We start from the raw sequence: 21,005 nt of genomic DNA on the forward strand, positions 1-21,005 counted from the left end.
ACATTTTTGTAACTCAATGATATCTCTTAGGGTGGATATAAAGGGTTGAACAACCTGAGGTACCTAAAGAGTGACTTCAGACTTAGGGGATGTTAGACCTGGCATCTTCGGTGCATTTTCCCCTGTCTTTTTGCATCTGCCCTCCTGTTTTTGACTGTGTGCTGCATTTAATATTTGCTGGTTTTAGAGCTCTGGGCACTTTAGCACTGCTGATAAGTGTTAAAGTGCAAGTACTCACTGAGTAAATTGTTAATATGATCAGTTCTCCATGATTGGCATATTTGATTTACTGATATGTCCCTAGCATTGGGTGTGCCCAGGGCCTGTAAATCAAATGCACCTAGTGGGCCTGCCGCACTGATGGTGCCACCCACATGGCCTTGCAACTGTGTCTTAGACCTGCCACAGCAGTGTCTGTGAGTTCAGTTTTTAACTGCTATGTCGACCTGACAAGTGCACTCACTTGCCATGCCCAAATCTTCCCTTTTTCTACATATAAGGTAGCCACCAGCTAGCCCCATGGGCAGGGTGCAGTGTAAGTGAAAGGTAGGACATGTACTTCTGTCTATTACATGTCCTGATAGTGAAAAAATGCTGAGTTTGATGTTCACTAATGCAAGGACTATGTATCCCAAAGGACTATGTATCCCACATCCTCCTAGACCTCTCCGCGGCGTTCGACACTGTTTGCCACCGCACCCTAGTGCAGCGCCTCAGCAACATCGGAATCCAGGAAAAGGCTCTGGAGTGGATCATCTCCTTCCTCGCTGGAAGGACACAGAGAGTACGCCTGCCACCGTTCAGATCTGCAGCCACGGAAGTCATCTGCGGCGTTCCTCAGGGCTCCTCGCTCAGCCCCACCCTCTTCAACGTCTACATGAGCCCCCTTGCGGCCATCGCTCGCCAACACAACCTCAACATCATCTCCTACGCCGACGACACCCAGCTGATCCTCTCCCTGACCAACGACCCCGCCGCCGCCAGAACCAACCTCCACGAAGGGATGAAAGACGTAGCCGAGTGGATGACGACCAGCCGCCTGAAACTGAACGCAGACAAGACGGAAGTCCTCATCCTAGGCTCCTCGCCCTCCGCCTGGGACGACTCCTGGGGGCCCCCCGCCCTGGGCACCGCACCCAAACCGACAGACCACGCACGCAACCTGGGCTTCATCCTGGACTCCTCCCTCTCCATGACCAGACAAGTCAACGCCGTCTCCGCGTCCTGTTTCAACATCCTGCGCATGCTACGGAAAATCTTCCGGTGGATCCCCACCGAGACCAGGAAGACGATTACCCAGGCCCTCGTCACCAGCCGACTGGACTACGGCAACGCCCTCTACGCCGGAACCACCGCCAAGCTCCAGAAGAGACTCCAGCGGATCCAGAACGCCTCAGCCAGACTCATCCTCGACATCCCCCGACGCAGCCACATCTCCGGACATCTGAGAGACCTGCACTGGCTCCCCGTCAACAAGAGAATCACCTTCCGTCTCCTCACCCACGCACACAAAGCCCTACACGACCAAGGCCCGAGCTACCTCAACAACCGCCTCAACTTCTACGCTCCCAAACGCCACCTCCGATCGACCAACCACGCCCTCGCCGCCGTGCCCTGCATCCGAAGAGCGACAACAGGAGGAAGGTCCTTCTCCTACCTGGCCGCCAAGACCTGGAACACCCTCCCGACCGACCTTCGCCTGACCCAAGACCACCTCTCCTTCAGGAAGAAGCTCAAGACCTGGCTGTTCGAGCAGTAGCGGCACCCCACCCCCCCCCAAGCGCCTTGAGACCCTCCGGGTGAGTAGTGCGCTCTATAAATGCCTTGATTGATTGATTGATTGAGGTTATCGTTGGAGCTGCCTTGCAGCATCTTACAAGTGTAACTTTCAACAGGTAAGAGATGGAGACTTAGAGTTTGGGGTCACTGCATTCAGAATAAAAAAACACATATTTTTGTGAAGGTGGGTTTTTAATTGAATGTTGTATCTTTTAGAAAGTGGGCATTTTCTTGGTTTACCGTTCTGTTTCTCTGCCTGTCTGTGGAATCAACATCTGGTTTGGACTAACAAATTGGCTATTTGTGCATTCCCTCTAGACAGTCCCACAAAGGGAGCTGAGGTGTGACCTGCATATCCTGAAGGCCCATCATCAGGCTGATGCTTCTTCCCTAAGCTAGATAGTGGCAGTTGTTGTCACTGACACCTGCATAAGGGTGTGCCTGTCCTCACACAATGCTGTCTCCACCTCCTTGTAGTGTGTCTGAATCCAAGTCAGGCTCGCAGACTGAAGAACTGCTGCAGCCCGAGTCTAGAGCACCATGTCTCCTACATCCGAGACCCCCGCTCCAAGTCCGATGCAAGCCCTGCTGTGTGGCTGAATTAATCGATGTATCACCTGTTTGCGATGGGAAGAATCTATGTTTAAAATAAACACATCTACTCCAGCGCATCTGGATTTCCCATGCATCGCACCTGTGTGCCAAGTCTACATAGATGATGGGCTTCAGTAAGGAACCGAGGCCTTGTGTCCGGAGGAACAATGCATCACCTACCCGTGCAGTAAGAAACCGATGCATCACCTCGTCTCACAGTAAGTGACCCATGCATTATCTCCCCGCCATAGCAGAAAGGAAATCAAGCTCAATGCCCCTGGGAGCAAGGGACCAAAGCATTATCTTCCCTGCATGTAAGGAATAGACCACTCGCTTGTCTTTCTGGCATCTCACCTCCCCTGTGCCTGTTTTTATCTTATAAATTTGATGTACTCCAGGTACTTTGTGCTAAAAATGACACTTCCATAGTACTGTTGTAAAACTTTTGTAAGTGATATCTTGATATGTGTGTGTCGGATTTTTGTCATTTTGATCTTGTTTGGTTTTGATAAAGATTGGTTGTATTTCTAAACTGGTGTGGAGTCCATTTGTAGAGTTTTCACTGTGTTACTGTGTGTTTATTTGCAAAAATATTACACATTGCCCCTGGGATAAGCCTGACTGCTCATGCCAAGCTACCAAGGAGGTGAGCACAGACTTTTCTTGGGTATGTAATCCCTTAGCCTGAAAAGAAAGAAGGGTCCTTACTTGGACAGGGTACAAGCCACTGCCAACTAGAGACCCCCATTTCTAACATTGGTGGTCAGTAGTGAGGATAGAGCATTTGTTTGTACTCGACATACACTGTTTGGTGTACGCTACTACCACATGGCAGACCACGATGGAACCACATACTGTTTTAATTGTTTCTATTCTTTACAACTCCTGAGTTTTATCTACAAACATGTCTCAGTCTGGGAAGCCATCAGTTTTCCCTGTGGATTTTGAGTATGAGGAGGAAAAACTGGAGTCCTACACAATTCCTCAACTTAAAAGTATTTGCAAGGGTTTCAGGTGCTCCATTAGAGGTCTCACGAGAAAGGAAGAGCTGCGAAAGGCGCTGAGGGCCTTTTTGGCAGCAAGGATGAGGATGATGATATGGGAGTGGAGGAGCAGAGCTTGCAAGGGAATGCTGTGGATCATGTCCTGCCTGGGAGGAGGGCAACTTCCAGGGCAAGAAGCAGTGTTTCCTCTTAGAGTCTGTAACCTGAGGATCTGGAGGACAGACTGGAAGAGAGGCATTGTTAGTTGGAACTTGTCAGAATCAAGATGGAGGAGAAAAAGATGACGCTAGCTCAGGAGATGAAGCCAAGTCCAGCATAGATGGTGGCAGTTATTCATTCATGCAGTCTGAGACAATGGTGCACTTGCCAAAACATATAGGGGAAGAGTACATCAAGGGGGCGGGAGGTGATATCCAGAGAGGGGTTTACGGCTATGAGGCAGTGCTGCAAGTGAATGGGGTTCCAGAGAAGCACTGGGGGGCAGGGATCTGGAATCACTTCACAGTGAAGTTGTGGGATACATTGCTGGCCCTAGGGGATGCACATGCACTCACCAATCCAGAGATGAAGGCAGCACTTCTTACCCAGTGTAGTATTACCCCTCAGAAGTACAGGGATAGGTTTATAAGAGTAGTAAACTTGATTCCCAGACATGGCTAGAGTTTGTGGATTATTGTTGCAGAGTATTGGAATGTTGGGTTAATGGCGGTAATGTCACTGATTACCAGGGGCAGTACAATTTGGTTGTGTGGGAGCACTTATCTGGTCTGTGTTTTGCAGAGCTGTGCCAGCACCTGATGGACAGAAAGCTTACTAACCACAGGAAGCTTGCTCAGGAGGCAGACCGCTGGGTGAGTACAAGTGACCACAAGAAGGTTTATGGGGGGATTCAGCCAAAAGTGGGCAGGGTCCCCATCAGAAGAGTGGGAGGGACAAAGGTAAAAATCAGGAGTTCTCTAAAGGGCCACAAACTAGTTCCCAGGATAACTATTCTCGCCCCCCAGGTGAAGAAACCATAGAACTATACAGGGACGTCTGGAGGGAGACGTCCCAGGAAATGTCATTCTTGTGATCAAGGGGGTCACATGAGAGGGGACCCCGAATCCCAAGTGGCCACAACCCCCACCGGTGGGTAGACACAGATGATGTTTAGAGTAGTCTATGGGGAGGAGTTGGTCCCAGGAGGGTATGGGGACCTAGCAGAGATGACCCTTGTCTCACTAGGGGACAGTGAGATGACCCAGAAAAACCTAATGCCTGATAACACTAAGACGTACAGGCAGTATGTGACCATCCATGGACAGAGGGTAGAGGGTCTGAGAGACACAGGAGCCAGTGCAACTTTTGTCAGGTGTCACCTGGTGTCTGAAGTAACCCTGGGCGAAGCACTACGCTACGCTCGCGGAGTTTGCGAAGTTTTCGCAACTTCGCACTACGCGAGCTGCACATAGCACAGTGCGAACATGCGTAGTGCAGCGTAGCGTAGTGCAGCGGTCATTTTTTTGCTTGTTCGCGGTCCTGAACGTCTTGTTCGCGACCGCGAGCAAGCAAAATGACATCCCGGCGAGATTCTCAACGCGAGGAGGTCAGGTTTCTCATTTTTGAGTGGTTGCGCATGCTCGCGACCGCTCTCAATGAGAAACTACCTGTTCGCGTTGAGAAAGCTGCCGCTCGAGTAATAATCTACTCGAGCAGCAGAAAACTACAGCTCGCACTGTGCAAGATGCCGTTTTCAATGCTTGCACAGTGCCGGATGCTTGTCCGCACTGTGCAATCATTGAAAACGCATCTTGCACAGTGCGAACATGCTACTACGCAGCTCGCTTAGTGCTACGTGAAGTTCGCGTAGTACGAATTGCACTTTGCGTAGCTTCGTGTAGCGCTACTTCGCGAACTACGCCCACCCTTAGTCTGAAGATCAAGTAGTCCCTAATGAATTTCACCAAGTTATTGCAGTAGACAACAGTGACCCCTTCTGTAAGGTGACTCAGGTTACATTTGAGTTGGGGTGGGTCTCAGGTTCCTTGCGATTAGCTGTGAGCCCATCCATGCATGTTGATTGTCTGCTAGGAAATTACCTGGAGGGAGGTGGCATATAGGTCATACTTGGAATTGTTGGGATTGCCTGAGTGGGCTTGCCTGACCACATGATCCATGGCCGTCCAGGGTAATCAGGACAACTAAGAGCTTGAAATAGTGGACCAGATGTCTGCTGGGAAGTTGAAGGGCAGGGGACACAGGAAACCTGCCCCGAAATTCCAATGGTCTGAGAGGAGGCTGAACATGAGGGGACGCCCCAGTACCTACTGGGGATGAGGTAGCTAAACTGGGAGACTTGCCTGAGCTGACCCATTAGCAGCAAGAAGGGGTCCATCTAGGGAAGATTTCTGCTTGGAGCAGAAGGCATGCCCTACTCTTGTGGGTCTCAGACAGCAGGCCAATGACCAGGCATTTGACAAAGAGGCCAGGTCCCATCTGATTTACTGGGAGAATGTTCTCCTCTATAACAAGCCTAAGGTTGCTGAGCCTGGGCCTGTCCATGTGCTGGTGGTACCCCTGTACTTTAGAACCTTCCTACTCGGTTTGGCTCATGACATGCCTTGGCAGGATGTTGGGGCATGCCAAACCTTTGACAGGCTTGTCACCCACTTTTACTTGCCCCAAATATGAAAGCAGTCTGATGCCTTTTGCAGGTCTTGTAAACCTTGCCAGGCAAGTTTGGTGGATGTGTAAGGCTCCACTCCAGCCGCTCGCTGTCATGAGCACCCCTTTCGAGTGGGTGGGCATTGACATTGTGGGACCTATGGGTCCGAAGACAGCCACGGGCAACATGTTTAGCTTGGTCTTGGTGGACCATGCCACACAGCACCTGGAGGTTATCCCTCTCAGGACCGGCCCGTCGCCGTGGCCTGGGAACTCATGGGGAGGTTTACCCATACGTGTTTTCCTAAGGAGGTCGTATCTGAACGGGGTACCAATTTCATGTTGCTGTACATGAAGGCTAGGTGGAAGGAGTGTGGGACAAACTACAAATTCACCATTCCTTACCAGACTCATGAGGTGGTGCGGAAATTCAACCGTAGCCTGAAGGGCATGATTGAGGGTCTCTCAGAACCCATGAGGCGTAAGTGGAAAGTCCTCTTGCCATGCCTTCTCTTCGCCTCTAGGGAGGTACCGCAGAAAGGGGTTGGCTTTAGCCTCTTTAAGCTGCTGTATGGGCACCCTGTCAGAGAACCTCTCAGTTTAGTCAAGGAGGGCTGGGAGGAAGCTCCCAGGAAGCTCCCCCAGGATGTATTTGCATACAGGCTGGCCTTCTGCAACCAGACAGTTCGCCTCAGGAAATGGTTTCAGACAAACCTAGGAGCAAGCCACAAGAACATGAAATGCTGGTATGACCAGACTACAACTCTAGTTGAGTTTCGGGTTGGTCAGAAAATGTGGGCGATGGAACCTGTAGAGACCCATGCTCTACAAGACAAGTGGTCTTACCTCTACGAGGTGAAGGAGTACAAGAGTGATGTCACATACCTGGTGGACTTGCAGACTCCTAGGAACCCTGTGAGGGTCTGGCATGTGAACCACCTTAAACCCCATTTTAAGATATCTGAGTTAACCATGCTTTTGGCTACTGAAGATTGGATAGAAGATGAGAGTGAACCTATCCATAACCTCCTGTCTGCCAAGGAGCATGATGGGTCAGTGGAAGATGTGGTCCTCTCCCCTACAGTGGCCCTGGAGCAGCAGGGTGACTGTCGTCAGTTGCTGGGGCAGTTTTCCACCCTCTTCTCACTCATGCCAGGTGTCATCCATTGGTGCATGCATGATATTGACACTGGGGACAGCCCATCTGTGAAGCACAAGATTTACTGGTTGATAGACAGAGTGAAGGCTAGCATCAAGGAGGAGGTGTCCAAGTTGTTAGCTCTGGGGATGATTGAGTCCTCCATCAGTCTTTGGTCCAACCCAGTGGTATTGGTTCCCAAAGCTGCTGCGCCTGGTGCCACTCCAGAACTGTGGTTCTGTGGGGCATTCTGTGGGCTCAATGCTGCCACAAAGACTGACACACATCCCATGCCCCCAGCTGATTGATTGGCTGGAAGCTGCCAAGTTTCTCAGTACATTTGATGTAAAGTCTGGGTTCTGGCAGATTGCCTTGACCGAGGGGTCACAGGAGAGACAGTGTTTTTAACACCAGAGTGGTACTACCAGTTCAGGGTTATGCACTTCGGGTGGTGAAGATCGTCCCTGCCACTTTCAGAGATTGGTCAACCAGGTCCTGGCTGGGCAGGAGAATTTTAGTGCTGCCTACCTGGATGACATTAGAGTGTTCAGTTCCAGTCGGGAAGATCATTTGCAACTCCTCTGGGAAGTGTTGGGGCCATGCAGAATGCAGGCCTCACTATCAAGGGCAGTAAGTGCAAGACAGGATAAGGGTCTGTAGTGTACTTGGGGCACCAAGTAAGTAGCAGTCAAGTGGCGTCCCTACAACCCAATATTAACACCATTCTGGCTTGGGCACCACCCAAGACCCAGACAGAGATGAGAGCCTTCTTAGGTCTCATCAGGGATACCACAGGTTAGTCAAGAGATATAGCACCATTGTTGCGTCCTTGACTGAGCTGACTTCAAGAAAGCAGCCACATCAGGTGCTCTGGGCTGAGGCATGTCAGACCCTTTTGGTTTTGCTTAGACCGCTTTTGGTGTCATGAAGGAGGCCATGTGCATGGCGCTCAAGCTCAAGATTCCTAACTTCTCCTCGGAGTTTGTGATGAGGCTGATTCCTCAAAGAATGGTGTGGGTGCTGTGTTTTCACAGGCTAAATGAAGAGGTGCTAGATCAACCAGTAGCTTTCATCAAATCAATAGGAGGCTATTTCTCCTGGAACAGAGATGGAGTCCAATTGAATGGGAAACTTTTGCTTTGGTCTGGGCGCTGAAGAAGATATGACCCTACTTATTTGAGACTCACTTATGGGTTCAGAGAGACCACAGGCCCCTTAGATGGTTAATGCAGATGAATGGTGACAACCTGAAACTGTTGAGGTGGTCAATCTCCCTACAGGGAATAAACTTTATGGTGGAACACTGCCCTGGCACAGAACATGTCAGTGCTGATGGTCTGTCCAGGTTCTTCCACTTTAGTAAAGACAACTCCCAAGAGGTTGGGTAGTTTTCCCCACTTTCAGCTGGAGGGGGGGGGAACACATATTATAGCTGGCATCTTTGAAGTGTTTTCCCATCTTTTTTCTTCTGACCTCATGTTTTTAACTGTGTGCTGCATTTAATTTCAGCTGGATTTAGAGCTCTGGGCACTTTACAACTGCTGATCAGTGCTAAAGTTCAAGTACTCCCTGCGTAAATTGTGATTATAATTGGTTATCCATGATTGCCATATTTCATTTACTGGTAAGTCCTTAGTAGAGTGCACTGGGCGCTCCCATGGCCTGTAATTCAAATGCTACTATTGGGCCTGCAGCACTGATTGTTCTACCCACATGTGTCAGACCAGCCACGGCAGTGTCTGTGAGTACAATTTATAACTGTCATGTCGACCTGACAAGTGCAGCCACTTGCCAGGCCCAAACCATCCCTTTTTCTACATGTAAGGCACCCCTAAGGTAGTACCAAGGTAGCCCCATCTGCAGGGTGCAGTGTATGTGAAAGGTAGAACATGTACTGATTTGTTCTACATGTTCTGATAGGGAAATACTGGCCATTTCATTTTTCACCACTGCAAGGACTGTCACTCCCCTAGGTTACCATTGAATCTACCTTGTCATATTTTACAAGTGTAACTTTCAATTGGAAAGAGATAGAGATTTGGAATTTGGATTCCCTTTACTCAGAATTTAAAAACACACATTTATGTGTAGGTGGTTTTTAAAATGTGTGTTTGAAAATGCCCCTTTATAAAAGTGTGAATTGTCTTGCTTTACGATTCTGTGCCTCAGCCTGCTTGTGGAATCAATGTCTGGTTTAGACTGACAGTTGGGCTATTTGTGCATTCACTCTCGGCAGTCATACAAAGGGAGCTGAGGTGTGTCCTACATATCCTGATGGCCCATCACCAGGCGGATGGATCTTCCTGGGAGGATTTGATTTGATTTGATTGTAGGATTTATTTAGCACACAAATGTCCAAGGTGCGTCTAGGCGCTCTGCGGAGGAGAATGGCAGAGTTCCAGTTGAGGATGGATTATCTTAGTTTGAAAAAAGCCAAGTCTTTATTAGCTTTCGAAATCTGAGCTTAGGTGTCTAGGTGGATGGTACCAGGTGATGTGTTGTTTCACAAATGCTGGTCCGTTTCCGTGTACAGCTTTGTACGCCAGACATAGAGATTTGAAATCTATTCTTTTCCTCATAGAAAGCCAGTGGAGTTTTTTCAGGCCTTCTGAGGTGGACTGGAATTTGGGGATGTCCAGCAGAATTCTGGCTGCCGCGTTTTGTGTGCACTGTAGCTTGACCATGTGCTGTTTTTGAATGCCTAGGTATAGGGCATTTCCGAAGTCCAGTCTAGCCATGGCTGGAACTGTCACTAGTGTTTTTACTGCTTCAGGGGAAATGAAGGTGTCTATTTTGCGGATTGATTTTAAAGTTAGAAACACCAAGGAGATGACTTTGTTGACTTGGTGTTGGAAGGTCAGTTTGTCATCAAAGATGATGCCTAGGTTTCTCACTTTTTGGACTGGGGCAGGGTGAGCTCCCATGCTGCTGAGCCACTAGTTCTGTGACCAAAGGAGGTATCTGATCCCAATAGGAGGACCTCTGTTTTGGTTCCATTAAGCTTTAGACAATTTGTCCCCATCCATTGGTTTATGTGGGACAGGCATGTTCAAAAGCGATCAGCTGTTTCTTCAGGGCTACTTGAAATGGACACCACAATTTGGGTGTCATCTGCATTAGATATTAGTGTGAAGCCGAATTGTGTGCTGATATTAGCTAAAGGGGTAACATTTAGGTTAAACAGGGTGGGGCTTAATGAGGAGCCCTGCGGCACCCCACATGGCACCATAAACTGCTCTGAGCAGGAGTCACCGTTCTCAACATATTGGTATCTGTTGTTCAGATAGGATTTGATCAGCTTTTGAATAGTGTTCTTGAATTTCTTGAAATTCATTTTCATTATTGTTGTCCCAGTGGACACTGTGAGGTTTGTTCTTTGTTGACTTACTTGAAATTACTTAAAATGAAAGAATATATTCAACACAAACAAAATCCCTTGTAGATACCTTTTACTTTGAGATTTTCTTGTCCAGTATCATCCTTTTATAGGTTTTCAGTGAGAGTCTGAAGTTTTATCGGCTATTGTGTAGTTACTTCTCCAGCGTCTCTCGGCTTTTCTGCAGATCTGTTTCTGTTTGCGCAGGCGTCACAGAACCAGGGCTCGGATTTCTTTGTGAACCTGTTGGTGAAGCTTTTTTCCGGTGCTTGCGAGTTCACTGTGGATTTGATCCAGTTGCTGAAACTGCCTGTTGCTAGGTTTGCCTTAGGTTTTAGATCAGGTTTGGAAGATGCTAAGGTGTATTGCATCTGCTGGGGGCCTATATTCCTCCAATTACGTCCTTTAATTATCTTATGGGATATGTGTGGGCTGGGAACGTGATGTGTTATGGTTACAGCGAACAGGATGGTTCTGTGGTCTGAACATGGAATTGGCAGAACCTCTAGTAGTTTATGGAGGGGATTTAATGTGAATAATCCACCCAGAGTGTGACCGGCATCATGTGTGGGATGCATGACTTTCTGTTCCAACGAGGCATTGGCCATCATCTCTATTAACAATGCTGCGTTATGGCCTTCTAAATTTTCGAGGTGATAGTTAAAGTCACCTAATATACAGTAGTCCTCTGAGTCAGTGCTTGATTCTATTATTGGGATGATGATTTCCTCAAATTTGCTTATACTTTTCGTGTTGGGAGTTCTATACAGTAATTTACCATTGAAGGTGTAGTTAGCACTTAAGCTGATTCGAAAGGAAAGTAGTTCACAGTCAGAGCTGCTTCCTGCCAGGGACCCTTTTACATCCAGAGAATTGTTGGCTATGATCGCTAAAACTCCTCCCCATTTGTCTTGTCTGTCATTTTTAATGATTGTATATCCTTGAGAGATAGCTAGGGCCAGGTCAAGATCAGAGGTGCTATGTGCCCAAATTTCAGTGACGAATGCCATATCAACTTTGTGTGCGCTCCACAGTTCTGCAAATTCTATGTGATGTTTTACCAGGGAGCTGGTGTTGATGAGCAAGCCTATAAATGTCTTAGGGGCAGGTGTTTACTCACATGAGACATATTTATTATTGAAACACACCTTTGTTTTCGTAAAGAGAAACTTTGTGTTGCAGTGAGGGCATTACTTGGGCTCTTTGGATAGGTCGAGCTGATGGCAGGGAGGATTTAGATGGTTTTGTTGAAATTCAAGAGAGTAATATTAGAGAATGTCAATCTTGTCCTTGCTTTTGATATCCAATGGACAGGGATTGTGGCCCTGGGCCCAGTCCAGGCGCAGACGGGCTTGCCTTCAGCACGCCTTTGGCCCGCTGGGCATGTCCACTGCACGTCCCCTGCTGCATTCTGTTTTTATGTGAATGCAGCAAGGAATTGGTGCACAGGTAAGTGACTGCCGCTTTTGACCCGAAAGTTAGCCAAAGTACTTCTGGTTTAGCCAGCCCTCCACAGCAAACAGCACTAGCCGCTGTGGAACAGGGCGTGGAACCAAAGAAATGTTGATAAGTGAGTTTAGCACTTACATCGAAGTAAAAAGCAATTCAAATTCAATTAAAAGGATTTTTGTTGTGGTGGGATGAGCTGTGCCTGTCCACACACAAAGCTGTGCCAACCCACCTGTAGTGTGTCTGGGGCCAGGTCAGGGAAGGGCTGGTTCTTGTGCACTACATGCAATTTCATTTGAAGTTTGCCTAGTTCAAAGGCAGAAACTGGTATAAGTACTGGATCTGTAACACCATAACTTCAGAACACATCTGGACTGAGGACCCTGCCAAAAAGGAAAGCTGTAGAACTGCCAGGAGGAGTACTGCTCCTTTGCTGTGTGATGCTTTGCTGGGTTGGTCTGCATTTGTTGCTTCTGTCTATGTGCAGTGAAAGAACTGGACTTTGCTTTCTTGTATCCTGCTTTTCCAAAGTTCTCAAAGGGCGTGTGTGGGCTTGCCTCCTGTTGGAAGAATTAGGGCCATCAAAGACGTCATCTGCAGTATCTCTGAACTCCACTGCTGGGTGTTTTTCTCACCTGCCAAGTGGTGTCAATTCCAGTTCTGGACCCTTGGAGGTGGTTCTATTGGTTCAAGACTTCAAAATCAATGCATCAACCTTTCCGCACCGTTTTTCCCACCACAAGCTAGCAGTGTGGTGGAAAACCAACCTATCACCACAGTGTAGCTGAAAAACCAGCTTAGTGCCTGTTTGTGGCCTGAAGAACTCCCACAGTCCGAGTCCAGAGCACCGTGTCTCCGAAGTCTGAGATCCCAGCTCTGAATCCAATACAGGCCCCGCTCTGCAGCTGAAGTAATCGACACATAACCTGTCTGCGGTGGGTAAGATTGACACAACGCCTGTTTTGCCACAACTGCATTGAATCAAGCACATCCATATTTTTCAAGCATCTCACCTGTGCACCAAGTCAACATCAATTCTGGGCTTCAGTAAAGAACCAAGGATGCATGTCTGGAGAAATGACGCATCAACTCCACATGTAGTAAGAAACCAGCAGATCACCTCCTCTCACAGTAAGGAACTGACGCATCACTTCTGCAGCATAGAAGTAAGAAACCAACGCTTCACCTCCACTTGGAGCAAGGAACTGGCGCATCACATTCCCTGCATGTAAAGTACCAACGCAACACTTTCCTTTCTGGCACCTCAACTCCCCTGCGCCTGTTTTCATCTTGGGATGTTGATGCACTCCATGTACTTTGTGTTAAAAGTGATCTATAAAATGATAATAGCAACTGTGGAAGATAACTGAAGATCATCAAGCAAACTTTTTTTTACATAAGATCCATACCTAAAGGGGCTCCTGCAGAGGTGATGAAACATGTTGCATTCAGAGGTGCCCAGAATCATGGGCAGCCCCAAAGGCATACTAGGATCCAGTGAAAATGGTTAAACATTACTGTGCAGCAAGGATGCAGGCAGGAGTGAGGGTTATCTGTTCAACTACATGAGCAGAATGAACATTCAGCAAACATCAACTCTCAACAGCTTCATGTATGGTACAGGCAGCATCAAATCATCAAATCAAAGAACATTAAAGCACATGGCTACCCCAGGTGAGGTGTCCCGGCGCTAACGTGGCAGACTATAGTGTTTAGCGCTGAAACAGGTATTCCCCTAGCTTAATGAGCCAGGTTTTCAGCGCCTTTCTGAAATTCTGCTTGGAGTTCAGCATGCGTAAGTGAAGAGGCAGGGTGTTCCACAGTTTGGTGGTCCTAACCGAGAAAGACCTCCCCCTTGCTTTGCTATAGAAAACCAGGGGACAGCAAGATAATGGTTGAATCTTAATATCCGCTCCTGGCGGTATGGGCAGAGCTACTTCCTCAGGTAGCCGGGGCCCTTACCCTGAATGGTATGGAAAGCGAAGGTAAGGGCCTTGAATTCGATCCTCCTGGCTACCGGGAGCAAAAGTAGTTGTTTAAGGTGAGAGGAGATGTGCTGGTGTGGTAAGACCTTGCAAATTAGCCTAGCCATCGCATTTTGCACCATTGGCAGCCTTCTGATCAGGAACTCTGGCATTCCCAGGTAAAGGCCAATGGCATAGTCAAGGTGAGAAGTCACCAGGGCATGAACCGTGGTCCTCCGGCTTTCTTTTGGCAGGAAGGCCAGGAATTTCCTGATAGCTCTCATCTTTCTGAAGCAGGCTGCCAAGACTTGCTAGACTTGAGCTGAAAGGGTCAAGTCCTTATCCCATCTGATTTCTAGACTTTTACCAGAGTCCTTAGGAACAGGAGATGAGACACCTAGGCGAGAAGCAAGGTGGGGGGTGTTTGGTTAAAAATAAGACCTCTGTCTTATCGGCATTCAATTTTAAGCAGTTTTTGTTCATCCATCCTGCTATGTCTTTTAGGCAGTCTTTAACATAATCAATAGCTGCAGTAGAGTGATCTTTGAAGAAGAACACCAGCTGGGTTTCATCCGCGTATGAGACCACCTTGACCCCTCTCCTCGAAATGAGGGCTGCCAGTGGAGCTATGTAAATATTAAAAAGCAACGGGCTTAAGACTGAGTGGTTTAACTGAAAAGATGTATGGGCGGAGAAAAACTTGCCACTAAGATAAGAGGAAATCCACTCAAGTGCAGTCCCCCGTACTCCTATCTGTTTAAGTCTTTCCAGCAAGATTACATGCAACACCATATTGAATGCCGCCAAAAGGTCTAATACCACAAGCATGGCTGACGAACCGCCATCCATTGCCAAACAGACAGTGTCTGCAACTTCGAGCAATCATGCTGTAACCTGCGCAGAAGCCCAATTGAGAGTCTTGAATCAGCAAATTGGCTTCCACATAGTTGGCTAGTTGTTGGTGAGCCATCTTCTCTAGCACTTTAGCCGGTACCGAAAGCAGGGAGATAGGCCAGAAGTTGCTAAGTACTTCCAGTTCGGCGTTGGCTTTCTTCAAAAGAGGTAATAAATAAGCATGTTTCAACGAGGCTGGGAAGATTCCAGTCCTGATTGAGACGTTCCAAATGTGATTTAGGACCGGATTAAGCCACTCAGCCAGCAGTCTAAACTGCTGAACCGGGCGGGATCCCCAGGTGAACCGGATTTACATTTCCGAAGTTCAGCCAGAGACACCTCTGCCGAAATCGGGAGAAAATATGCAAAGAAGACATGAGGATTATTTGGGGGGCATGGTCGTCTCCCATTACTCTATACTCTATAGCCGGGGGAAAGAGCAGTAGAGCAGGATTATCGTCTCTTCAAAAAAATGCAAAAGACTGGTGCAAAGGTCCTTTGAAGGTTAGAACCCACGCTTTAAAGCTAAGGGATTTGTGAAGGATTTCACTATCCTAAAAACTTCCCTTGAGAAGTTTTTAGAGCAGGCAATACAATCAGCCAAGAATTCCATAATCAGTAACCGTTTCATTTCCACGACACAAACCAACAACATATTATACTCGAACGCATTTGGAAAACGGTGCATTGGTGAGATCAATAGAGATTTGGTCAAGTGGGAAGTTATCACTACATATACAAAATGTTGTTTAAATTATGTCAACATTTTATCTTTTTTTTTTACTAATAAATACAATCTTTCGAGTGAATTCTTCATATTTACTGATTTTATGGATGGCATTAAGTAACAGAATACAATTTTACTGAGTCTAATGCAATCATGAGGGTCTCCAACGAGGGCTTTTGGGAAAAGAGAGGGAGAGGGCTCAATAGAGGACATTGTACAAATGTTATTTGAACATATATTATAACAACAGTATAAGGTCTCTTGACAAACAGGACATGGAAAGGTGTTGAATCTTGATTGTTAATAATACTGCAGAAACAGCTAGTGATATATAGAAACTGTAAAAGGTAAACTTAAAACAACAGTTTTTTCTGGGTCTTCAACTAGGCAGGTAACAGAGGCCACAGTGCGTAGGTTAGAAGGGCAGCCCCTCTAATTCTGCATCAAGAACAAACAAATGTGTAATCCGTTTCTTTTTGCCACTATGCTCTAGTACCAGCACATCTTACGATAAGGCTTCCTTTTCATCACAATACCACGATCAAAATGTAACGTATTCAGGTATTGCTAATGCAAGTACAGAGGACAATGCTTGGCTCAAAGGCACAAATACTTGTCGTGCCTAATTGGACCAATTCAAAGCTTCAAGGGTATTTTTCGTATGAAATCTTGCAGTGGTTTGACAATGCTAGCATAACCCAGAACCAACTCTCTGCAGTACCAACCATCCACAAGAGTTCCTCCTAGCTCTGGGCACAATTCTCTTTATGCCGGCACACACTCGTGTTATTGTCAGAATTTCTTATTATGCCTGTTATGCAAAATTCCAAAATTATGGCAGTATGGACACTATCACTAGTACAAATCGCAGTATAATTCCGCTTCCACAAAAGATCCCTCTCAGGGAGTCTGTCCGGTGAGATGGGACTTGTTAAAAGTGTGTTGATCTGCAAACAGACCCAAAGAGAAAGACACAGGATCAATAATGTAGGGGCATATTATCAAGGACCGGTGTTAAAATTATCGCTGTTTTATCGGCAGGAAACTGCCGATAAAACTGCGATAATGAGCTTGATAATACGCCCTTGTTAATTCCCATAGAAGCCCATGTTAACATCAGAACATGGGCTTCTATGGGAATTAACAAGGGCCTATTATCAAGCCCATTATCGCCGTTTTATCGGCAGTTTCCTGCCGATAAAACGGCGATAATTTTAACATTGGTCCTTGATAATATGCCCCCCAGTGAGGAACACATGGCTAGAAATGGCAACTGCATCAACTGTTACATTTGAGAAAGTACCCAGATAAATTGAGAGGTTTTAAGTATGCACTGGCTAGCACTTGTATCAATAGAGCACGAGGTAGCTTTCTGTTGATCACACATTGCACGGGATATATGACGGTACCACGCGTACTTTTACAACGCGTACCGTTACAACGCTACTTTTACCACACAAGTCGTTACAACGACTTGCGTGGAGGGGCGCTGGATAGTAAATTTTTTAATTTACTATTCCAACTCCAGTCCCCGTGGACTCTAGGGAAAGGAGTTGGATAGTAAATTAATCTATTTACTATCCTGGAGCGCCCCCCAGCGCAAGTCGTGGTAACGACTTGCGTGGTAAAAGTAGCGTGGTAACGGTACCGCGTTGTAAAAAATGCGTGGTTACCGTTGTATACCATTGCACGTGCAGCCCTTACTGATCTATAGAATGTAAAGCATTCACAGAGCAATCTGCTCCCTTTGGGCTACCAAAGGGTAGGATAAGGATTTTATGGAAAAGATGCGAATTCCGATTGTACATGGTAGTTGTGCGTTTTCTGGAGCTCGGTTGGACAATCCTATTTCCAGTGCCCTAACTCACCACAATTGAAACATGAGGTACCACCAGGCAGGGTAAATTCTCACTTCCTCAGCTTCAGACCTCCCACCTTACTGTCCTCCCAGCCCCCTTCTTCGTTTTGCCACCCTCTTCCCCCGCCCCCTTCCTCTGCCCATTTGTTGTAAAAATTATATTTTCAAATGCATTAGTTTAGCTTCAGTAGATTCTTTGTTTGACCCTTGCACAGTGACACAATGATTACTAACAGAACCCAATTCAGAAAGGCCTTCAGTTTGTCATCCAAAGCAGATGGTACATAACTGCTCCTCTACCTTGGATAACAGCCCTTGAACAAATGCCACCCATCTGCTTCTTGAGCAGTTTATGTAGAATTATTAATACCAGTATAATGATCATACACATCGTTTAAATGCTCAAAGCATTCCACATGATATTCCCATTTGTTTTGTTTACAATAATGAATCTTTTTTCAATCAGTGTTAAAAGAACATACCCCAACAAGCACACGTAACAGTGCGTCTATAGCAGCAATAGGAGCAGCATCATCAGTGGTTGCTGGTTGAGGCTAAAGTCGTTCTTTTTCTTGACTTGGCATAGTAATGCAGAGCGAATACAGTTTGAAAATTTTCTTGGAGCATTTGAAGGTTATCACTTATATTAAGGAATTGTTTTGTGATATTTGCAAGGTCAGATGCGAACCAGGGACATGAAGAATGACGGAGCCATCCAAGTCTAAACCTAGCTATTCCCTTAAGGGTAGCTGGCCATCCGGATGAATATGTGAGACATCAGTTGAGTCATCACTGTCCTCTTTCCTAGCACAAGGAATGTGTCCTTCAAGTCGAGAAACTCCTTCTCCTGCAATCAGCCTTAAACCATCTTGAATGGTTGTCAGACAGGGAGCCCGTCCACTACTGCACTTCAGTTCGGCATGGTGGAGTATTGAGCAAAAAAAGCATTGGGGGTGACAGGTGGGATATAACTGTACAGGCCTCTCATCATGCTCTTGAATCAGTCATGCTTTGGCTTGCTGCCCTCGTGTGCCTGAGGTTTGCCTGTGCTGCACCCACCAGCTCCTTGATTGATGCTGCTCCCCTGCCAGGTAGACCTTTTCATTCACCATCAGTGTCTACAGCTGGTATGGGAACATCAAAATATCCAGTCTATCTTTCTTTTCTTCTACTGCTTTAAGGTTTTCACTATTCATTTTAGAACACATATAAGAAGGAGCGGAGGGCAACAAGCTCTAACTGTGTCCATCAAGTGACTAATTTGCCATGTTAGTTTCTTATGAGTGTCTGCATTTATACATAGGATTTTTCAACCATTTCATAAGGTTATTACATTGTTCAGTGTTATACGTACCTTCTTCTTCTGAAGAATGTTTTATCCTCTGCACTATTGCACTTTATCAACTCTTCAAGAAGGCAGTATGTACAAACAAGCATTGGCAAAGCCAGTAGATCTCTCCAAAGCAAGAGATATTGGCTTTGGCAATGTGTTTTAGCGGTATTGCACACCAGTTTGGTTGCTGTTCAACATGTCTAAAAGTTAGTGGCCTAAAGTGTTGTACAGTGGAGTGGAGTGTCACAGAGTGAAGCTGGATGTAGTAAAGTGGAGTGGCCTAGAGTGACACATAGTGCTGTAGGGTGGAGTGGATTGTCATAGAGTGGAGCATCATGAAATGTGAGAGAGTGGAATGGCACTGAGTGGAGTAGAGTCATAGAGTAGATGAGAGTGGCATAGAGTGGAGTGTCATATAGTGGAGTGTCATTGAGTGGTGTAAATTGAAGTGCAGTAGAGTTGAGTAGAGTGGAATGGAGTGGATCCGAATAGAGTGGATTAGAATGGAGTGGATTAGAGTGAAGTGGATGACAGTGTATTAGAGTGGATTGGAGATGAGTGGGGTGGAGTGGAGTACTGATGATTAGAGTGGAGTGGATTAAAATGGAATGGATTAGAGTGAAGTGGAGAAGTTTGGAGAAGATTAGAGTACAGTGGATTGGAGTGTAGTGGTTTGTGATGGAGTGGATTGGAGTGGGTTAGTGTGAAGTGGATTGGAGTGGATTAGAGTGGCATGGAGGGGAAAGGATTAGGGTGGCCTGGAGGGGAATGGAGTGGATTGGAATGGACTAGAGAGGAGTGGAGTCAATTGGAGTAGATTAGAGTGGAGTGGATTGGAGTGTGATTAAAGTGGAGTTGATTTATGTGGATTGGAGTGGAGTGGATTACAGAGGAGTGGATTAGAATGAAGGTGATTAGAGTGGATGGGATTGCAGTGGATTTGAGTGGAGTGGATTATAGTGGATTGGAGTGGTTTAGATTAGAGTGAAGTGGGTTCGAGTTGAGAGGAGCAGAGTGGATTAGATTGGAGGGGATTAGAGTGGAGTGGATTAGAGTTGAATAAAGTTGAGCAAATTAGAGTGGAGTTGATTAGAGTGCAGTGGATTAAAGTAGATTAGAGTGTATTGGAGTAGTTTAGAGTGGATTATAGTGAAGTGGTTTAGAGTGGAGTGGAGTGGTGGTGATTATGTTAGAGTGGATTAGAGTGGAGTGGATTAGACATAATGGGATTTGAGTGGATTAGAATGGATTGCAGTGAATTTGAGTGGACTGGAATGGGGTGGATAAGAGCGGATTGGAGTAGAATGAAGTAGATTAGAGTGGATTGCATTTGAGTAGACTGGATGGAGTGGATTACAGTTGAATGGATTTGAGTGGAATGGAGTGGAATGGGGTGAAGTGTAGTAGAGTGGATTAGAGTGGATAAGGGTGAAGTGGATTGGAATGGATTGGATTTAGTTTGAGTGGATTATAATGTATTAAAGAAGAGTGGATTAGAGTGGAATGGATTACAGTGGAGTAGAATGAAGTGGACTGGAATGGATTAGAGTGGAGTGGATTCGAGTGAATTGGATTAGAGTGGAGTGGATTACAGTGGATTAAAGTGGAGTGAATAAGCGTGGAGTTGTTTAGATTGGAGTGGATTAAGGCAGATTGGTGTGGCTCAGGGTTGAATGGATTGGAATGGAGAGGATTACAGTGGAGTGGACGGTATTCGAGTGGATTTGAGTGGGTTTGAGTGGTTTGCAGTGGATTGGAGTGGAGGGAATTAGAGTGGAGTGGTTTGGAGTGGATTTGAGTGGAGTTGATAGGAGTATACTGGATGGAGCATAGTAGAGGAGTGGATTGTATTGCATTCGAGTGGAGTGGATTGGAGTGGTTTAGAATGAAGTTTAGGGGTGTGGAGTGGAGTAGAGTGGAGTGGATGAGAGTGGATTGGAGTAGACTAGATTGGAGGGGATTGAAGTGGGGTACATTGAAGTGGATTGGCGAGGAGTTGATCAGAGTGGATTGGAATGGATTGGAGTGGATTAGAGTGGAGTGGATTACAGTGGATGACCATGGATTTGAATGGATTAGAATGGAGTGGAGTGGATGATATCATAGTGCCCAGGATCACATCAAGCAGGGAAACATTGACCTCATATTTTACTGGCGTCAGTTTGCACATTCCAGGACAGTTTGTGGCAGAGATATGGTGTATTTCATCACTGGACTCCATGACACGCAAGTTACTGCCCCATAGA

Source organism: Lissotriton helveticus, chromosome 7, assembly GCF_964261635.1.
Source record: "Lissotriton helveticus chromosome 7, aLisHel1.1, whole genome shotgun sequence".
NCBI lineage: Eukaryota > Metazoa > Chordata > Amphibia > Caudata > Salamandridae > Lissotriton > Lissotriton helveticus.